General features: G+C 40.0%; 1 long non-coding RNA gene across 1 annotated transcript in view; it reads right to left on the bottom strand.

Moving 5' to 3' along the window:
- The window catches only part of LOC106728063, a 105,170-nt gene that overhangs the window by 10,580 nt on the left and 75,942 nt on the right, over positions 1-18,648 (bottom strand). Inside the window, exon 3 of the long non-coding RNA XR_001364307.1 lies at positions 371-386. This is a non-coding gene — a long non-coding RNA (uncharacterized LOC106728063). The remainder of the gene's footprint in view (positions 1-370; positions 387-18,648) is intronic.

Genomic DNA, 18,648 nt, shown 5'->3' with positions numbered 1-18,648 from the left:
CCCCCGCCACTGAATAACCTTGGGCAACTGAGCCTGTCTACCATGTATCCCATGCTTTTTATTTTGTCTGGTCTCCATGATCTGAAAGGCAGTATAACAATAGAGTCAATCCATTGGGAAGAAGAAAAACTCCAGTTCACAAACCACTGCAAATCCTAGAATAAAGGCAGGCCCCCACTGAGTTACAGTCTAGGCTCAGGATATACTAACTGAGGCACCAGTCCTTTCAAATGGACTTTCCACAAAGCACGATCTCTTAATTGCTCATTACTTATTAAATTTTTGAAAAATATTATTATGCAAATGTACATGCTTCAGGAATACTTTTCTTTAGAAAATTAATAGTTACAGAAAAATACAATTAGTTAACTCAGACAATCCAAAATCTTCCTACTGCTTGTTGCCCATGATGGGAACCTCTCAGATTAATGAGTTCCACCTGGGTGCTTAAAAAGTTGTTTATATGATGAAATTGCCTCTATCCAGATGTTTCACTGGAAATAAGGAAAGGCTAAAAATTTTAGAATGCTCAGGAGCCTGTCTTTTGTATAAAACTAAACTTTTATGAAGTGGTAATTCTGATGCCGTAAATTCAAAGTACTTATGTCTTTGGCTTTTTGCTTTTTTCTTTCTTTTTAATTTACCAACAATGGGTCAACAATCATCACTAGTAGACTTGGTGATAAATCTCAATGATTAAAACATACACTCATACAATATTCGTACAAAGCAGATTAAATACCAAGAATAAAAAAGGCTATGATCTGATAGGAGGGAGGCTACATTTATTACAGAGCACTCACTCTAAAAACACTTAACAAATTACTGAGGGAAGATGTTTTCTCAGCCCACACACTTATTCAGAGGAGTGGAAAGGGTGCTGTATGTGAAGTATGATTAATATAGCAAGAACAATGACAACAAAAGCCACTTTACTTGTCCCCAGGTCAGAATACTCTGGCAAAATAAATAATGTGTAAATATACTTGAAAAGTACAATGGTTTGAAACTATTCCTATGAAATACATGGTATGAGTGTGACCAAAAGGCAGTTCCTTTGAGCGAAAGGGCGAAGAGGAGGAAGATTCTTACTCTGCTCATTGACAAGGAGCACTACTTAACTCTATTTCTTGTCCCCTGGGAATTCAGGAGTAGACTACTTCTCTGATCAGTAGAATAACCTCTTACACAGGGAAAGCATGACATTTAGCCTGGAGGAATGGGGAGAACCTAGTGACAGGCACCTGAGACATGGGTTCTGGTCACAGCCCTGGGCGTGGTCAGCCATCTGCACTTGGGGAAAGTCATTTCAGACCTGCAGACGGAGAAATGATCTCCCTACAGACTGTAGGAGCCCTGGGCACGTGGCAGCTCTCCCTCATATGACTTGATATTGTTAATATTCCTGTGGTCTATGGTGCTTTGTTCCCTGTGGTCTACGATGCAAGGAAGAACAGGCCAGAATAACTCTTTAAGACAAGCTGTCCAACATCAGTTTTCTTTTAACATTGATTTGTTGTCCCCTCCCTCCCACTCTTGCCTCCCCCCCCCAAAAAAAAATCTGAAACAGTGATTCTCAAACTTTGTACATCACTCCTGCTTTCACTGGTTAAAAATGCATACCCCAAGCCCCACATTCCAGGAATTCTTATTTTATGGGATTTGGGGAGGACCTAGGAAGTTGCATTTTTAAAAATCATTCCAAATCCTTTTAAGACAGATAGTCTGTGAACCACCTCCAGTCTGGAGGAGGAAATAATACAAATGTAAAAGTGGTTATCATTATCACAGATACTTTTTTTGTTATCTATATTTTCTACATTGGTGCATATTATTCATGCCATCGAATAATCAATCACAAAGGATTTGAAAAGAAATTCTTTTAAAATCATATAGAAGATTACATGCTGCTTAGAGAACACATTTGTACCCAATACTGTGGCTGAAAGTGGCTATTTTCTCATGTAATTCAGGACAACCTAATTCAGTCCTGGTCTTCAGAGATGAGAAAGAAGGTATTTAGCCAGGAAAATGGAGACAATGAAATAAAGGAATAAGGGGAGACAGCAGAGGAAAAATTGGCCAAAAGAGAAAATGACTTTACTATTGTCATTATAAATGAATTTCACTTTTTCTCCAATGTCACTTTTTGTTTTAAAAGCCCTTTTACCATTCTTCATCCCCTCCCTGTTTTCCCTCATTCGTGTATGTTCTCCTCAGATACCAGTAATCAATTACAGAAACCTGAACCTAAAGAGAAAAATTATAGCCGAATTCTATTTTTGTTCTGCCGCTCTCAGCCCAACTCTCCCAGATCAGCTACTTTTTAACTGCAGCCGGCATTTGTCTCCTAAGGATAAAACTACTACATGTACAGCTCTCCTCCAGAATGGCACAAACACTAGTACAGAACAGTTCTGCGTAGTGCTCTTTTCTCCTGCTCTGCTGTGTACTCTGTGACATACCCTACCAGGAATAAGCCGGGGTCAGGCATTATACAGAAAGGGACCACTCACCTCCCTAAGCACAAGTTGCATGACCTCCATTGTCTCTTGAGGCTCATTGGTTCAGCTATTTAACCTTAACAAAATGTGGAAGGCTTCTTTTAACTGCATCTTTTAAAAAAGAAGAAGCAATTGAGAAGAAATAAAGCACTACTTTGGGATAAATTATGCATGCTTTCTTAAATAATTAAATTTAAACATAAATATGCACATAGCAAAAATATAATGTGTAGCTGGTGAGTCTGAAGCCCTCTGTTGCCAACATCCCCTCATGAGAGTGTTGCTAAAAGCCTCCATCTTTAGTGGCGTTTCAAAGAGCCTCTGAGTCCTCTTTTTCTGTTGTCATTCCAGTTGCGTGCCAGCCACTGATCATCTTCTGTATTCAGATACTGTCCCCCTACAAATCTACACCCGTCCATGCCAGACTAGCCTCTGCCTTGGATCAGGACTAACACATAAACTGTAAAAATGTTCAGCCTCTGTCCACAATTATTCAAAGATCAGACTTCAAAGGCAGAGCTTTTATCAATTCAGGAAAGCAGGGCTTCATACAGAGTCCGTAAGTGCAGCTCTTGCTCATTTTTACAAATAGGTCTGCCGTAACCGCCTGCGAATAGCTTGAGTGTCATGTCCACAAACTTTTTTTCTCCTCAGCTCTTGAAGAACTTTTATGGATTGCCATGACTTATGTTAGAAAAGCACAACTAACTCTTAGACTGAGTGCTACTTGAAAAATTATTTTCTTGTACTCTGAAGTCATCTAGCATGTTGTACTATGAAATTTTCTGCACTTCATTGCAGTAACAGGGGAAATGTTTATTAATTTTTCTCCTGACATTTTGCTCCTTGTCTTAGTTTGGGTTCCAAAAGGATGCAAAGCCTGAGACTAGTTTGTGAGTAGAGAGTTTATTTTAAGAAACAATCCTAAAATATAGGAGTTAGGCCCAGCTAGCATGGTTCAGTGGTTGAACATCGACCTATGAAGCAGGAGGTCATGGTTCAATTCCTGGTCAAGGCACAAGCCAGGGTTGTGGGCTTGATCCCCAGTGGGGGACATGCAGGAGGCAGCCAATCAATGATTCTCTCTCATCATTGATGTTTCTATCTCTCTCTCCCTCTCCTTTCCTCTCTAAAATCAGTAAAAAAAAATATTTTTTTAAAAATAGGATTTGGGACTGGGAATTGGGAAGGAGGGGAAGTCATTCCAAAGATGAATTTTCAAGCTATTCACTGCTATGGGCAATGGGGACGCTAAGAGCCATGTAATATAAGTTTCCAAACTTCCCAGTCAAGGGACAAAAGAGGAGAGTGTTTATCTGCTAGTGTTTAGGAGGAATAATGTAAGTCAACAACCACCAGTGACATTATGCCTAGAATCAGAAAATTGCTCTGGATAGACCAAGAATTCCACCTCCTGAGGGAGATGATAGGAATTAGAATTGTCAATTGTTCAAACATGAGACTTAGTCTCTTAAAATAATTTGATTACATACAGCACTAAAATAATGATTGAACATTTTAGCAATTCTAGATCATGCTGAGCACAATACAGTATTCTGAGAAGAAAGTCATCACGTTGCTTCTGAGAGGGATATAAATTATAGAAATAGTTTTAAAAATTATACGAGTTAAGATAAATTATCAATGGTATATTTTCATTAGTAAAGGGTTTTTAAAAGTACACATATGTGGCATACTTAAAAAGCTTGGGATTTCAAAAACAGGTTTCTGTTCTGCATTTACCATGGTCAGCAGTAGAATCTTGCAATACATGATTGAATAATATGGTCCATAAATCTGTCCAAATGATTTCTATGGAACTCAATGAATCCTATATTTCAGACATCACTATGCTGGGTTGATAGTTTGGTTTAGAAAAAGTATTCTCATCTGTAGCCACACATTTAAAAAGTAAGGGAAAGGAGAGTTATGAGCCAGAGGAGGCTTCCAGTCACACCTGTTTCTACTATTGGGTAAATGGAACTGGTGGAAATAGGAGATTCTCCATCAAAATTCATAACTTAACTGCCACAATCAAAGATGAAAAGGAGAATTGATTTACAATATTATTATACCAGAGAACTCATAACTGTCCATATTATAGGAAAAAAAGAACTGGCAGACAGACAGGGAGAGGACACTCCAGTCACACAGAGGGAAAGCAAGGGAAGGAGGAATCCAAATTGGCAGCATTTTCCTCCAGATTCCATTTGGCAGCCTAAGTTCCTAAGGCAGCATCCATTTCTTTCAGGTCTGTGACCTCATTTTGAAGCTGTCCAGAAGGCATCTTCTTAAAATAAGAACTTTAAAATAGAATTTCTAAAATACCCCAGTTCCAAGGTAAACAGAAACGTGTTCATTAGCAGAATGGAAGGGGGTTGCAATTTAGTCATCTGATCACATCATCCCAGAGCTCTGCTCCTGGCCTGGGATGGCTTTACCTTTAACAATAACAATAACAAAAAATCCAACCTCAGTCACTTTTAAATGTTGAGTGGCCTGATGTTAGTGCACTGATGGGAAAATGAATATATTTCACTTCTCAAAAGAATAGCTGAACACAAATGGACATAGAAGTTGCGAAAACCAGAGCCATAAGTTTATCCAAATTTTACCTTGGCTTTGTTCAAATGGAGCAGAAATATTCCAATTTTCCTGAGTCTGACTTAGTTTAGCAGAACAGAAAGTACCCAAAAGTAATAAAAAAAATAATTTAAATTTTGGCACCAGAATCCTTATGCCAAATATCATCCAGCAGTAGCCACTGTAGCACCTGAAATTCCAACAATGGGGATCATTCCTCAAGGTCAAGGCATTTTTTTTCCTATAGATTGCTGGGAAAAATATAATGTTTGAGAAGGTTAAAAATGTAGACCTTAGTTTTTATTCTGCTAGAATAGTGTTTCCCATACTAAACTCATCACAACAATTTATTTCTGAAAGACTTCACCAAGCTAATGCACATTGTGAATCTTCAAGAGGGTGATATAGTATGTAGGATTTTTCAAATTTACTTTGCCAAGGAACTCTTTTTTTAACCCCCCTCCCCGCCCCCAAGTTGTATCTACTAAAATCTGGAGGAACACTAGCAGTATAGCTTGGGAAAGTATGGGCCATCAGATAAACTCTCATCTAACTGAAAACAGGATTCTGGGATCAAGAGACCAATGACATTTAAGTCTAAATGGAAGTTAGGCCAAAAGGAAAGACACATGGACACAGCTTGGGCCCAGGTGTGAAGTCTTGGGGAGCCAGAGGATGTGAGTGAGCATTAGGGAGACAAGAGGAGTGGGAACGGTCTGGGCACACTGGCTGTATCAGGAATGAACCCAAGTAATATAAAAGGTTGTGTGCTTTTTATCTCTTAATGTGTCTACAGGATAATGGGCCTGTCTTTGTTAGAGGAGAAATTGACCAAGAGTATTGTTGGACTGTCTTCAGAAAGATCTAGAACCAGGACTCTTCCCATAATCCTTCTTATCGCACCAGGGATGCTATCACTCTGTCTCCTTAAGTGCCCAGTGTCCTGTGCCCCGCTTCCCGCCCCCCCTAATTCTAACCCTGTTAAAACCTTTTCTTACAAATACAACTGTTGAATTTATGTACATTGACTTAAAATCTGGCTAAGGCCTAAAATGTTACCCCTCCCGGGAGCCGCACTTTCATGATTTGTACATATGTTCAGACACAGGTGCCCTTTCCTGACATCCCATCATGAGAACAGGGTGATTCTCCTCTAAAGGCAGCCAACTAGGATTCTTTTTCAGTTTATATCATTGTCTTTAGGGAACAAAATCCCATTCTTCTCTTGCTATAATTGCTTAATGTTTCTTCTTATTTCTCGATTTTTTTCCCTTTGGAGTCACCCAATTGCAGTACTTATATCTATTACTGAATTGGCTTGTTGGGGTTCTACTAATCTAAGATTGAATAACATTAGTGCCTCTGAAAATAGCATTAACTCAATTTAGTAAAGAATCTCTTTTTTAATAGCTTTCTATGAAGTATTTGATTTTTATAGGGACAAACATGCTAACCAACTGTAAAAGAGGAAATCATTCTTAGGAGAAAAACAACAAAGGGATTATCAGAGTCATTTAAACTTACATTGTTTCCATGTGTTAACTTAAATAATTTGACAGATAACATCAAATAATATCATTATTCAGTAAAAAAAAAAACAAACACACACACACACAAAAAAAACTGAAAAGGCATAAAGAATGTAAGCTTTTCATCTTGAAACCAGGGCACAGAATTCCAAACTGACATCAGAAGCTTCCGTTTCTTAACCTAAAGTGAGAATCCTTGTAATGTAAAAGAAGAAAATTAAAATGTAAAGTCATCACCGTGGCCCCAGGGTAGTCATCAGAGCAGCTGGAATACTAAAGCGAGGGCTCTAGCCAAGATCACATGATCCATCTCTGTTATTCATTGTTGAGCTTGAGCAAGTTAAACAATGAAGTTTAACCTTTGATTCCTCAGAAGAAATATAGGAACAATTAAAGCTTCTGCATAGATTGGGAGAATAAAATGAGAACTGATGTACGTAAAAACTCTGACCCGGCTCAGTGGTTGAGCATCAATGACCTATGAATCAGGAGGTTATGGTTTAACTCCTGGTTAGGGCACATGCCCAGGTTGTGGGCTCGATCCCCAGTGGGGGTGTGTGCTGGAGGCGGCCAATCAATGATTCTCTCTCACTGATGTTTCTCCCTCTCCCTTCTTCTCTGAACTCAATAAAAATATATATTTTAAAAAAAACTCTTTATATTCTGTAAAGCACAAGAATTCACATTTCCACCAGGCTCCTTTGCCCCCCAAAATCTCCATGGACTTTATCTGCAACCCATTTCCCCAAATTTCCAACCATCCTTTCTCAAAGCCCTCTCTGACTCTACTCCATGTCCATGTGGGTCATTTCAATCAGGCATCCTATCAGCTGTACAGAATTTGCAGCCCTTTCCCCAGTACTCTCGGAGAATTCAATCACAGGCGGTGTATTGTGAAATAAGTAATTATACTAAAGGTTTCTGGGTATCACTAGAGAATGCTTGTTGGCTTCTGACATCTCTCCATCCGGGTCCTGATATGTGACCGTCTCTGCTGAGAGCAGCGCATGGCAAGTGCAGCCCCTTCTCCAATTACAAAAGGTTATCTTGTGGGACATAGTCTCTTAGGGTCCTAGTGAATATAATTATCACTAACTTATCCTACGCATGTAATGAAGATAGGACTCGTTTGGAAATTAGGATAGCAAGATTGATCTGTGATCATATTCACCCTTGCAAATTACTAAAAATGCATTCCTTTTGAGTTCTGCACTCAGGAAAATGAAGTAATCCTGAGGCCCAGATTTGCAGGTGGGAGTGTGGTACACCCAAGAGGAATCTATGGCTCTTTTACCTGTTAGACCTACTCTAAGGAAGAGGGGAAGGAGAAGGGCAGGTCTCCATGGAGATGACATTGGCCTTCTTCACTAGACACCACAAGTGCCTGCATTCCATCTTCACAAGACAGACTTAGCACTGGAGACCCGATGACCTCTAAGCAACTTCTATTGAGATGATTGAACAAATAATACATGGGGGGAGACTTTTTATATATAGTAAGACATGCAGAAAATTGGCCATCCTTTCCGAAACTACAGATGAAATGCACTTGACTCTCCCGGGATTCTGAACTACTGCATTACAACCTTCCTTCTTGCGCTGAATAAGGGAAGGAAGATCAGAAGCCTTACATAATTTGAGAAAAGAGACATTTGCATGCAAAGAATTATATTTGCTCACCATGCCTTCCTAAAAATGTCTTTCCTTTTTTCTCCTAATAGTGTGGGTTTTTAGAGTCTTTTCCCACCATTTCTTACTCACTGAGATTATTCAAAAGACCATAGCTATAATAAAAATTATTTTATTTATGTTAGCCCTATATTATCCCCCAAACATTCTTATTTCCTCTTTTCAGAAACCATCTATGATTGGAAAAGATCACTGTTGTGATTATTTCAATTTTTTAATGAGGAGCCTGAGTCTCAAACAGTTAACCAACTTAACTCAGACCACGGAGCTAATAAGTGGCAGTGCCAGAACTCTAATAGGTCAGATTTTTCATCCCATGATCCCCTGCTTCACTGAAACAAATTTAACGACATATGCAGCAAATCAATGCAAAAGCAACATCTTAAATATGACATTTTGAAGCTAAAGCGAGTCTTCACATTATCTAAAATATTTTCCTTACAAGCATTTTAGCTCCAATAGAATACTGCTAGAGTAAGGATGTATCTATGGGTCACAGAGAAATATTGTAACCACTGATATTCCTGACTTTCTGATTTTTCAAAGAACTGGCTTTACAAAGCACATTCATGTCTGTAGTTCTTCCCTCTTTAAATATCCCTTCAAATATGAAGAATAATAGCAATATTGGTTCTGAGGTTGCCTTGGCCAGGGTGCTTTGTTGCTGCCAACAAACCCTGAGCAGCCTCTTGAATTTTTTGTTGTAGTCTGAGGAGGATAGGTACAAACCCTGTGCAACAAGTTTAAGCAGAAAGTTATTTATTAAGAGGCAGCGCGAGCCGACAGAATCTTTGTAAGGAATGAAGAGGCTGATTCCAGGCTGAGCTTCTGGGCAGGACTCCCACGGCCACAACTCAGAACTGGCCTGATGGGAAGTTGCTGCCTCTGCCATCATCAGGAAGTGGCTAGTCAGGACATTATGATCACCACTGCCAGTATCAGAGCTCTCCTTACAATGATCTGAATGTTTGTGTCCCCAAAAATGCATATGTTGAAATCCTAACTAACCTCTAGGTCAGCAGTTCTCAACCTGTGGGTCACGACCCCTTTGGGGGTCGAATGACCCTTTCACAGGGGTCGCCTAAGACCATCGGAAAACACATATATAATTACATATTGTTTTTTTGTGATTAATCACTATGCTTTAATTATGTTCAATTTGTAACAATGAAAATACATCCTGCATATCAGATATTTACATTACGATTCATAACAGTAGCAAAATTACAGTTATGAAGTAGCAACGAAAATAATTGTATGGTTAGGGGTCACCACAACATGAGAAACTGTATTAAAGGGTCGCCGCATTAGGAAGGTTGAGAACCACTGCTCTAGGTGATTGTATTAGGAGGTAGAATCTTTAGCGGGTAGGAGGGGAGTGCTTAGGTTATGAAGACAGGCCCTCATGAATGAGACTAGTTCCCTTATAAAAGAGGTTCCAGAGAGCTCCTTCGCCTTTCTTCTGCCATGCAGTGAGAAGTCTGCAATGCAGAAGAGGGCCCCCTCCACCATGCTGGCATCCTGATCTCAGATCTCCAGCCCCAGACTGTGAGAGATAAATTTCCGTTGTTTACAAGCTACTCAATCTGTGGTCTTTTGTTACAGCAGCCCAAACAGACTAAGGCTTTCTCTCTGCCTCAATACCTGCTACAAAATAGAAAATCAACACCATGCCTCTTTCCTCCACTGACTCAATGCTAATGAAGTCTCTCATGGGGGAAAAGTGATGGGCAGAATTGAAATTACTCATTCTTCTCCAGAAACAAAGGTTTCATTTGTTGCTTTCCTCACTGAGATCGCAAGACTTAAATTGCATGGGGTTATTACAAAGTAGAGAGGCTTTAAAAAATATTTTGTGTAACTAGATATGGCAGAAGCCCATTACAGTGTTTGGTTGTTTAAATGAGAATAATAATAAAACCTAACATATGTTATTATCATATGAACTAAATGACATAAAATATTTAAAAGGCTTAATACAATTAGTACAAAGAAAGTGATCGATAAATATTGCATACTATAATGTAATGGGGTGTTTAGTAGAACCCCTCCTATTGTTCTGGAATTGACAACTAGGCCTCTCAACTGAGGACACAGGACTGTCCAATACCCTACTTCCTAATAAAGCTGCAGGCAACTGAGGAGCCAGGTGGCCCTTCTAAGATTTTGTCAGAGATGAACATATTCCCTCTGCTGTCCCAAAACATCCCTCAGGACACTGTCCCATAGACATAAACAGAACACCAAAGAGCAAGAAAGGGAAGAGCAGAGGATCCACAGAATCATGCACTGCTGATTATGAGGTCTAGTCAGGGGTACTGACACTTTTCCTCATGGAAAAGGAAGGAGGTGAGTGCTCACCCACCAAAGTCCAGTCAGGGTTCTCCAAAAAACCACCTACAAGAAAGAGAGACTATCATCTCATTCCCAGTGTTACCTGCTAACTGTCCCCCAGAGCCTGTCTGAACAGACAAGAGAGTTTAACACAAATGACAGAAGTGAGGGAAGAGAAGGAAAGCCATGTGGTGCCTTGTGATTGTGAGAGTGAGAGTGGTGTTTGCTGTGTGAGTGATGTATGAGTTTCATGCAGGGCAAGAAAACACTGTGGAAGGGAGCAGGGCTTAAGCTATGAGCTCAGACCCCAATCTAATTAAGGGGGCTCTCTGTCGCTTCAGGAAGCAGCAGGAGTGTGTGGCCAGAAAATGCACCGAGAGGGAAGAAAACTGGAGGACAAGGGAAGAGTTTAAGCTGGAGACAGATCTTCTATGAGAGCAGCTGTGAAGTGGGGGTTCCTCCCACAGGGCCACCTAAGGAGCTTACACATATGCCCAAACATCCGTTTCTATTTTCCCCCTCATTTCCTCTCCCTCCTCCCTAGCCTAGCACACCAGAGAGGGAGGAGGGGAGGGAAGTGGAGTTTAATAGTGTTTCCTTCCCCCCACTGCATGTCCCTTCAGGCCACTGATAAACCCTGAGCTAGGATCAAGGGGGGTAGGTATGATTGGAGTTTTATATTGGACTGGACTGCACTTAAAGACTGTAATTTATTTGAAAGCTCTGAGATCTGACCAAGATGTTAGTAGGGTCTACGAAAATCAGATTCAACAGAGTGAGGTCAAAGGCACTGCTTGAGAAGAAACAAGAACCTTGCATATTAATGCACCATTAGGACAAACTTTCAACACCCAGTTACAATGGGGTTGCTTTTTTTCTCTATTCACTCCCTATTTCCATATCAGGTCTTTATTCACATTGAAATATAAGGTAACTAGCCCAGCTGGCATGGCTCAATGGTAGAGTGTCAACCTATGAACCAGGAGGTCGTAGTTTGATTCCTGGTCAGGGCACATGCCTGGTTTGTGGGCTCAGTCCCCATAGAGGCAGCCAATCAATAATTCTCTCTCATCATTGATGTTTCTCTCTCTCCCTCTTCCTTCCTCTTTGAAATCAACAAAAATATAATTTAAAAATATATATAAGGTAATTAAAATAAGATAACCAGTGGCTTCAGCCAGTGCAATGAAAGTGTTTCCTCATCCTTTGAATGTTTTCTCACCCAAGAGGCCCATATTTTCACACTCTGTGTCCTAGACAGATGGAGGAAAACCATCTAAGTTTTCTCTTTTATGACACTTTTTTTCCTCTGCAGACTTATTTGCACATAACATATACCTTAACTAGAGCAGTATTTAGGGGAAGGCATCCTCATGCTTTCTGTTAGACCATGATCTGCTTCCCTCCACCCCTTAATTACAATATTGGAATGTTATACCGTATAACCTCAAAAAAGCAAAAAACTTTCCAGCTCCTCTAAAAAGACCTCAGTGAGAGCAATCAGGAATTATATTTATCTTACCATTAGAAAATAAATTACAATATTGGAATGTTATACCGTATAACCTCAAAAAAGCAAAAAACTTTCCAGCTCCTCTAAAAAGACCTCAGTGAGAGCAATCAGGAATTATATTTATCCTACCATTAGAAAATAGCTCAGACTGTACTCTGTGTGCTTTACCATTAGATTTTCCATATCCACAAAGATTTCATGGTAATGTTTACATCACCTGATCATAGCCAGATTTTTCTTTCTAGTATTGGAGATTTTCCTAGGATATATAATAAAATTCATTTCTCGCCTGAGAAAACCAACTGCAGCCAACATTGAAAAGGTGACTACAGTGTCAAGAGGAGCCAATCTACAAATTCACTCAAGAGGAGAAAGAAAATGTGTGGAACCTTAAATTCATGGATATCATTTTGACACGCAAAAAATGTGAGAATCATGATTGTAAAGCTGGCTTTCAAACCAGGCTTTCAAGCCTGTCCCTGCCAGTGCCTGATTCTGATTGAATTGGTCCAGAAGTGGACCTGGCCACCTGCATTTTTTTTTCAGAACTCCCCAGATAAGTCTAGTGTTCTACTGACCAAACAAGGTTGGAGATCACTGGTCTAAAGTGTGCTCTTCAGTACAGAGTCACACAGCTAGTCCGGGGCAGAGCAGGGATTCAAATCCACATGCTTGGATTCCAGAACTTAACACTATGCTGACACCATGGTTTCCCATTCCTTGTTCCAGCGCCATAGAATTATCTACATGATCACCCACACTTCAACTTTATGACTATCTATAATTTCACTAAGCTTGCTTCTGTAATATTTTTCATCATATGCCCTTCATCTGCAGTGGTTCTCAACCTTCTGGCCCTTTAAATACAGTTCCTCATGTTGTGACCCAACCATAAAATTATTTTCGTTGCTACTTCATAACTGTAATGTTGCTACTGTTATGAATCATAATGTAAATATCTGATATGCAGGATGGTCTTAGGCGACCCCTGTGAAAGGGTCCTTCAACCGCCAAAGGGGTCACGACCCACAGGTTGAGAACAGCAGACTAGGGATTTCTTTCTCTCAACCTTCATTTCTTAGGTCACATACACACTAAACTTCTCCCTCCTCATGCTCCTTTGCTATCTTCCCAAAACTAACATAGCACAATCACTTGGAGTTCAAATTCTGCCTTTGTTAATATCTGAAAGTTTATATGGTTAAAGCTGAAAGGATCTCTCTGGGGTTGGTAAGTCTAGCCCCGTTTTATTGCTAAAAATTACTCTGGATTTCCCAGATGATATCTTCCTTCTCAAGCATATACATTTACTAGAAAAAAAGCTGAATGTAGTGTAAAGCAAGAGCTTTTTCACACAACATACCAAAGGAATTTTTGTTCATTGGAAGAAAGAGGCTTAGAATTGCCAAATTTATCTGTTTAAATCTTGATTTCCCTTTTACTGTGGTGTTCTGACCCATATGTTCTGAAATTCAAATCCAGGGCTCATGTAGAGAAAAATCCAGACACTCAGCCTTTCCTGCAGGGTAAAGAAATAGGCCAAAAATTGCTGGGAGGGGATTAGCAAGTGATGCAAAATCCCAAGCCTAGTTAATGGTCTGTGCCTTGTCTCAAAGCTCCAGATCACACTGGTGCTTAAAATTGAACATATAGCTGGGGGGAAATCGCATTAAAAAGAGTGGGCAACTTCAAAGTGGAGTGGATTACCTTTAATTACTAGCCCTTTTCTAGAAGCCTAGATATGAATTGGGAATGCTCTCCTACAGTTAAACCATTTGGCATATTTGAGGTTAAACCTGAGTATTTAATTAAAGTGAAAATTAAAGCCTATTATGAACTAACTAGAGGCCTGGTGCACGAATTTGTGCACCAGTAGGGTCCCTCAGCCTGGAGTGTGGGGTCAGGCCAAAACTGGCTCTCCAACATCCCCCAAGGGGTCCCGAATTACGAGAGGGTGCAAGCCAGGCCAAGGGACCCCATCAGTGCATGATTGGGCTCAGGGAGGGATGTGGGAGGTTGGCCAGCCAGGGAGGGACCACAGGTGGGCTTCAGGGTGTATCCAGCCTGTCTCGCTCAGTCCTGATCAGTCGGACCCCAGCAGCAAGTTAACCTACCGGTCAGAGTGTCTGCCCCCTGTTGGTCAGTGCACGTCATAGTGAGTGGTTGAGTGGCCTTAGCATATCATTATCATGTTATGCTTTGATTGGTTGAATGGCCGACTGGATGACCAGACACTTAGCATATTAGGCTTTTATTATATAGGATAATCCAGGGTTCTAGTGCTGCCCTGATAACAGCAATTCTCTGCCTCAGACTTCTCATATGTAAACCAGGAATAAAGCACTTTCCCTATGAACTTATTACAGTGGTCCAAGGATAACATAATCAACTGTGTGTGAAAGAAATTTGGAAAACAAAGACAAAAGGAATTACCTTTACTGTTTTTACTTGATAGCCACATAACATGTCTGTTCCCAATAACTGGTAGGTTTCGTTTTCCCTATAGGCATAAGTGGCAGGTGCTCGGGGTCATTGTTTTGAGAGGGGAACCATCATGAGCCCCTCAAAGGAATATCTTAGAAGAAAAAAATAAAGACAGCTGCAGTAATGTCAGATTTTGTCAACTACTGACTTGTTCTAAGGATCAAATCCCATGTGAGCAGACAGCTTGACAAGAATGCTCATTTAACTTTTTCTAACACAAAACTTCTTTAAAGTCATTGCTCCCACTATAAATCATAAGCAGTTCTGGTCACTATCCTTTCTAAAAAGGAAATTGGACAAATGTTTGACCAGGAGAAAGACAACCCCTAGTCAGCTCACAAGTCTCACTGCAGTGGGTGCTGAAATAGGCATATTTGACTTTTTTGACAATATATACACTCTAGGAAACTTTATCAGAAAGCTCAAAGGTATTACTATTAAACAAAGTTCATGAGTATAAATAGTTTCTGCTTTAACTTGAAAGTTAGATGGGAAAGTAAAAGGAATTGCAACTCAGAGATCAGACCCAGAGCCTTAGGAATGATTTTCAACACTACTAATTGGCAGTAGATATTTTTGCCAAATTGCCAAGTGAGCTGCCTGCCTGCTGGACACGTTGACACTGTAGGTTACTACATGTGCTGCAGAAGCTAGTACTATATTGCTACATATAAGAAAGCACTGTTGTAGAAATAAAAATATACTTATCATAAAAGTAGCACAATGGAAAATAAGCCAACACTGAAAATAATGAGCAACATCTGAAAGGTGCCGGTTAGAGATGACTTTGTGTGTGGAATTGCCACTGGTTTTCATAAGCACACCTTGCTTGTGCCTTCCTTTGAACTATACCCGTCTTATCATCCCAGTCCAGATTCCCCATAGTAATATAAAAGTCTAAAATGTAATAGGCTTCCTTCAGTTTCTTATCCATGGAGTCACAGAATATTAAGAGCTGGAGGAGACTTGTAGAATGGTTAATTCTGGACATCTGTGTTCCCCTCCCTCTAGTGGAGCTCATGGCAGTCATCACCAACCCATCATGGCCCCTTCTTTGATAAACACAGACATAACCTAAGATAGTCTGTTAAATACATCAGTCAGGGTGCCAGCAGGAAACAGATGGCATAGCCAAATTAAGATAATTCAGAGAGTTTAATAAAGAGACTATTTAACAAGGGAAAAATCCTCAGTTTGTAAGGTGGGGTGGGACCATGGGGGTCAGGGGCAAGAGGAACAGCAGAGAGTCAACTAGGGACAATCTACTTGAAAGTCGTCATGACCCTTGAGTGAGGGACAAAGTCAGCCCAAGGTCAGCTCACAGGAAAATCCAAGCTCATTTTATCCCTCTCTCCAGGTTCCAGCTTGGACTCAGCATTTACCAAACCCAACAGGTAACCAGAAAGGTAGGAAGCCTTCTGAGATAGTCATTAAAGGTCAGCCACCTAGGACCAGAGAGTGGTTAGAAAAGGACAGAAAAGGCATCTGGAGGAGCAAAAGGCAGTTATCTAGCACTTGCGGTGGTTTTCCTTGGAGCACAGAGCAATTGAGCAACAGAAGAAACAAAAACACAGGCTTTCTTATCCTTATTCTCAAGCCTTTTCCTTGCATGCCACTCTGTGTCTTGGTGGGAGTGTGTGTTTTCACTCAGGCTCATACACATGAGTAAGTACACAACTGTGCACCTTGAAGACAGAAAGTTCACCACTCAACAGATTTTTCTGGCACCTGGGACGGTTTGGCTCAAAATGCCTCAGTTTATCCTTCCATTCTGTGGCTAGCCCAGGCCCTCTAGGTCAGGCACCCTGTGAGTTCTAGATCCAACCAATGATCAGAGGTGCTGCAGCCGAAACCAGAGGGCCTTCACTGCCCTTCTCATGCCGTGTTGCAATGTGACTCTAGGGATTGCTGTGTTCCTTTTACTGGGTGAAACATAAAGCTGCTTCCCAGATTTACATGAGCCCAAATGAGCTTACCTGTCTAACCATGCCCTTCCCGAAAATGTCAACCTGTCTTCAACTCAATGTTACTTTGGAAAGTCCTGTGCCCATAATTACCTCAGTGTCATGTCCCAACCTCCTTTGGTATTTGATGAAAGTAAACAAAGAGGATTTATTAATGAGTGGGTCATTCAAGATTGTTTAAAATGCCACAAACTTCTCAGTCACTAAAGTTAGCTAAAAGTCTTCCTTTTTTCTTTTTAAGCTCATAGCATGAAAATACATGTTGAAAGCACGTATTTGGGTTGGGAGAGCTCTTTGTGCACTAAATCTTACAACAGGACCACATTTAACAAAACCTTCAATTAAAAGTGTTTTGGTATGACTTGACTTGGGGTGTGGTAAACACACAATATAATAAAAAATGATATATTATAGAATTGTACACATGAAACCTACATAATTTTATTAACCAATGGCACTGCAATAAATTCAATAAAAAAACATAAAAATGTTTGGGTACAATAATAATATACGATATTTTGCAAAGTACTCCAGTTTTCCACTCCAGTTTCTTATTGCACAGACTAGATATTAAATTTCCATACAGATTACTGCATGTTCACTTACCTTGGTCTGAAGAAATCAATTACCACTAAAACAATAAACTAGGGTTTACATTCACTTTTCATATTCATTTCACATCAGTTACTGACTCTCTACTATGTACCAAGAATGATACTATTTGCTGAACAAACTCAGCAACAGGTAATACACAAATAATTATCCTGAAATACTGTCCTGCTTCAAGCTACTCTGTTGTTAAACTATTGGAAATGTCATTACTGGCAACTATTCATAGTTTAAAAATTTTATAATTTACTAGAGGCCCAATGCATGAAATTCGTGCAAGGGGCTCGGCCCTCACAGCCCGACTTTGTCTGGAAGGTCATCCCGACAGTCTTCCTGCTGTTTGGTCAAATTAGCATATTAGCTCTTTATTATATAGGATGTGAAAGACTTTTCAACTAAGAATAACAGTTTCTAGATCAAAATCACTAATGAAAATTCTGTTTCTGCATTAACAAGAGGTCCCAGAAGAAAGGACCAATAATATAAATAATCATATTCACATACAGATGTTAGCATAGCATTCTCACACTTATAAAATCCTTTCAGAGCCACTTGGACCTCTGGAAAGGTTGAGGCACACTGATGAGAACAGGTGAAAGACAATGAGGTAAACGAAGGGATAAAAGGGAGGAGAAAAGGAAATATGTTCATAGTTACTTCACTATACCATATCCTACGATATTTTACCGTATTTATTTATCAGAGAAACAAAACTCCTTCCAGTTACCCAACTAGTTAGTGACAGAGCCAGAAGCAAACAGAGGTTTTCTCATTCCTCTGGTGCCATGTCTACTGGTGACATTTCTCCTGACGATCCTCCTGCATTTGGATTGAATACATACCCCCTATCTTTCCAGGCAGGGTGCTTCAAGGAAATGAAGGTCTATTTCAGTTAAACCAAAATCATCTGTGTTAGAAATCAAAAGCAATGAAAAAGTATGTACTATGTAGTCATCTGAGCTAATCTTGCTTCAACAATTAATTGGCTTAACAAATAAAGTAATGATGCCTCTTGGTTATAATCTCCCAGGTGGCGGCTTATTTTAATGTTGAAATCATTTTTTTTTAGATAGAAACAACTTCCATTTGAAGATCTTCAAAGCTACACTAAAAATACCATGAAAATGAGGATGGACCCAGAAGCCAGCCCAAACAAATACAATTAGTGTGTGGGCAAATAAAAATGTAATGGGAAATTAACAATGACAACAGACACAACTAGTCTGTTTCTTTTAGGACATTGTTTCCGTCTCTATGTGGTTGTTCTCACATTCCCACCACCAACATGCTAAGTCAGGCTCGTGCTGTTCCTGATTCTACCTTATAGCTGTTGCTCCTCCCATCAGTCCTCAATGTAAAGTGAAATCAAGAGTGGGAGATCATTTCAGTAAGTGAACTAACAAATAATTAAGCCCAAGCTAAGTGCCAGGCCTTAGTAC

This window comes from Myotis brandtii, unplaced genomic scaffold, assembly GCF_000412655.1.
Source record: "Myotis brandtii unplaced genomic scaffold, ASM41265v1 scaffold115, whole genome shotgun sequence".
Taxonomy (NCBI): domain Eukaryota; kingdom Metazoa; phylum Chordata; class Mammalia; order Chiroptera; family Vespertilionidae; genus Myotis; species Myotis brandtii.
Note: the sequence above shows the minus strand (reverse complement) of the source record. Positions and strands in the feature narration are given on the sequence as shown.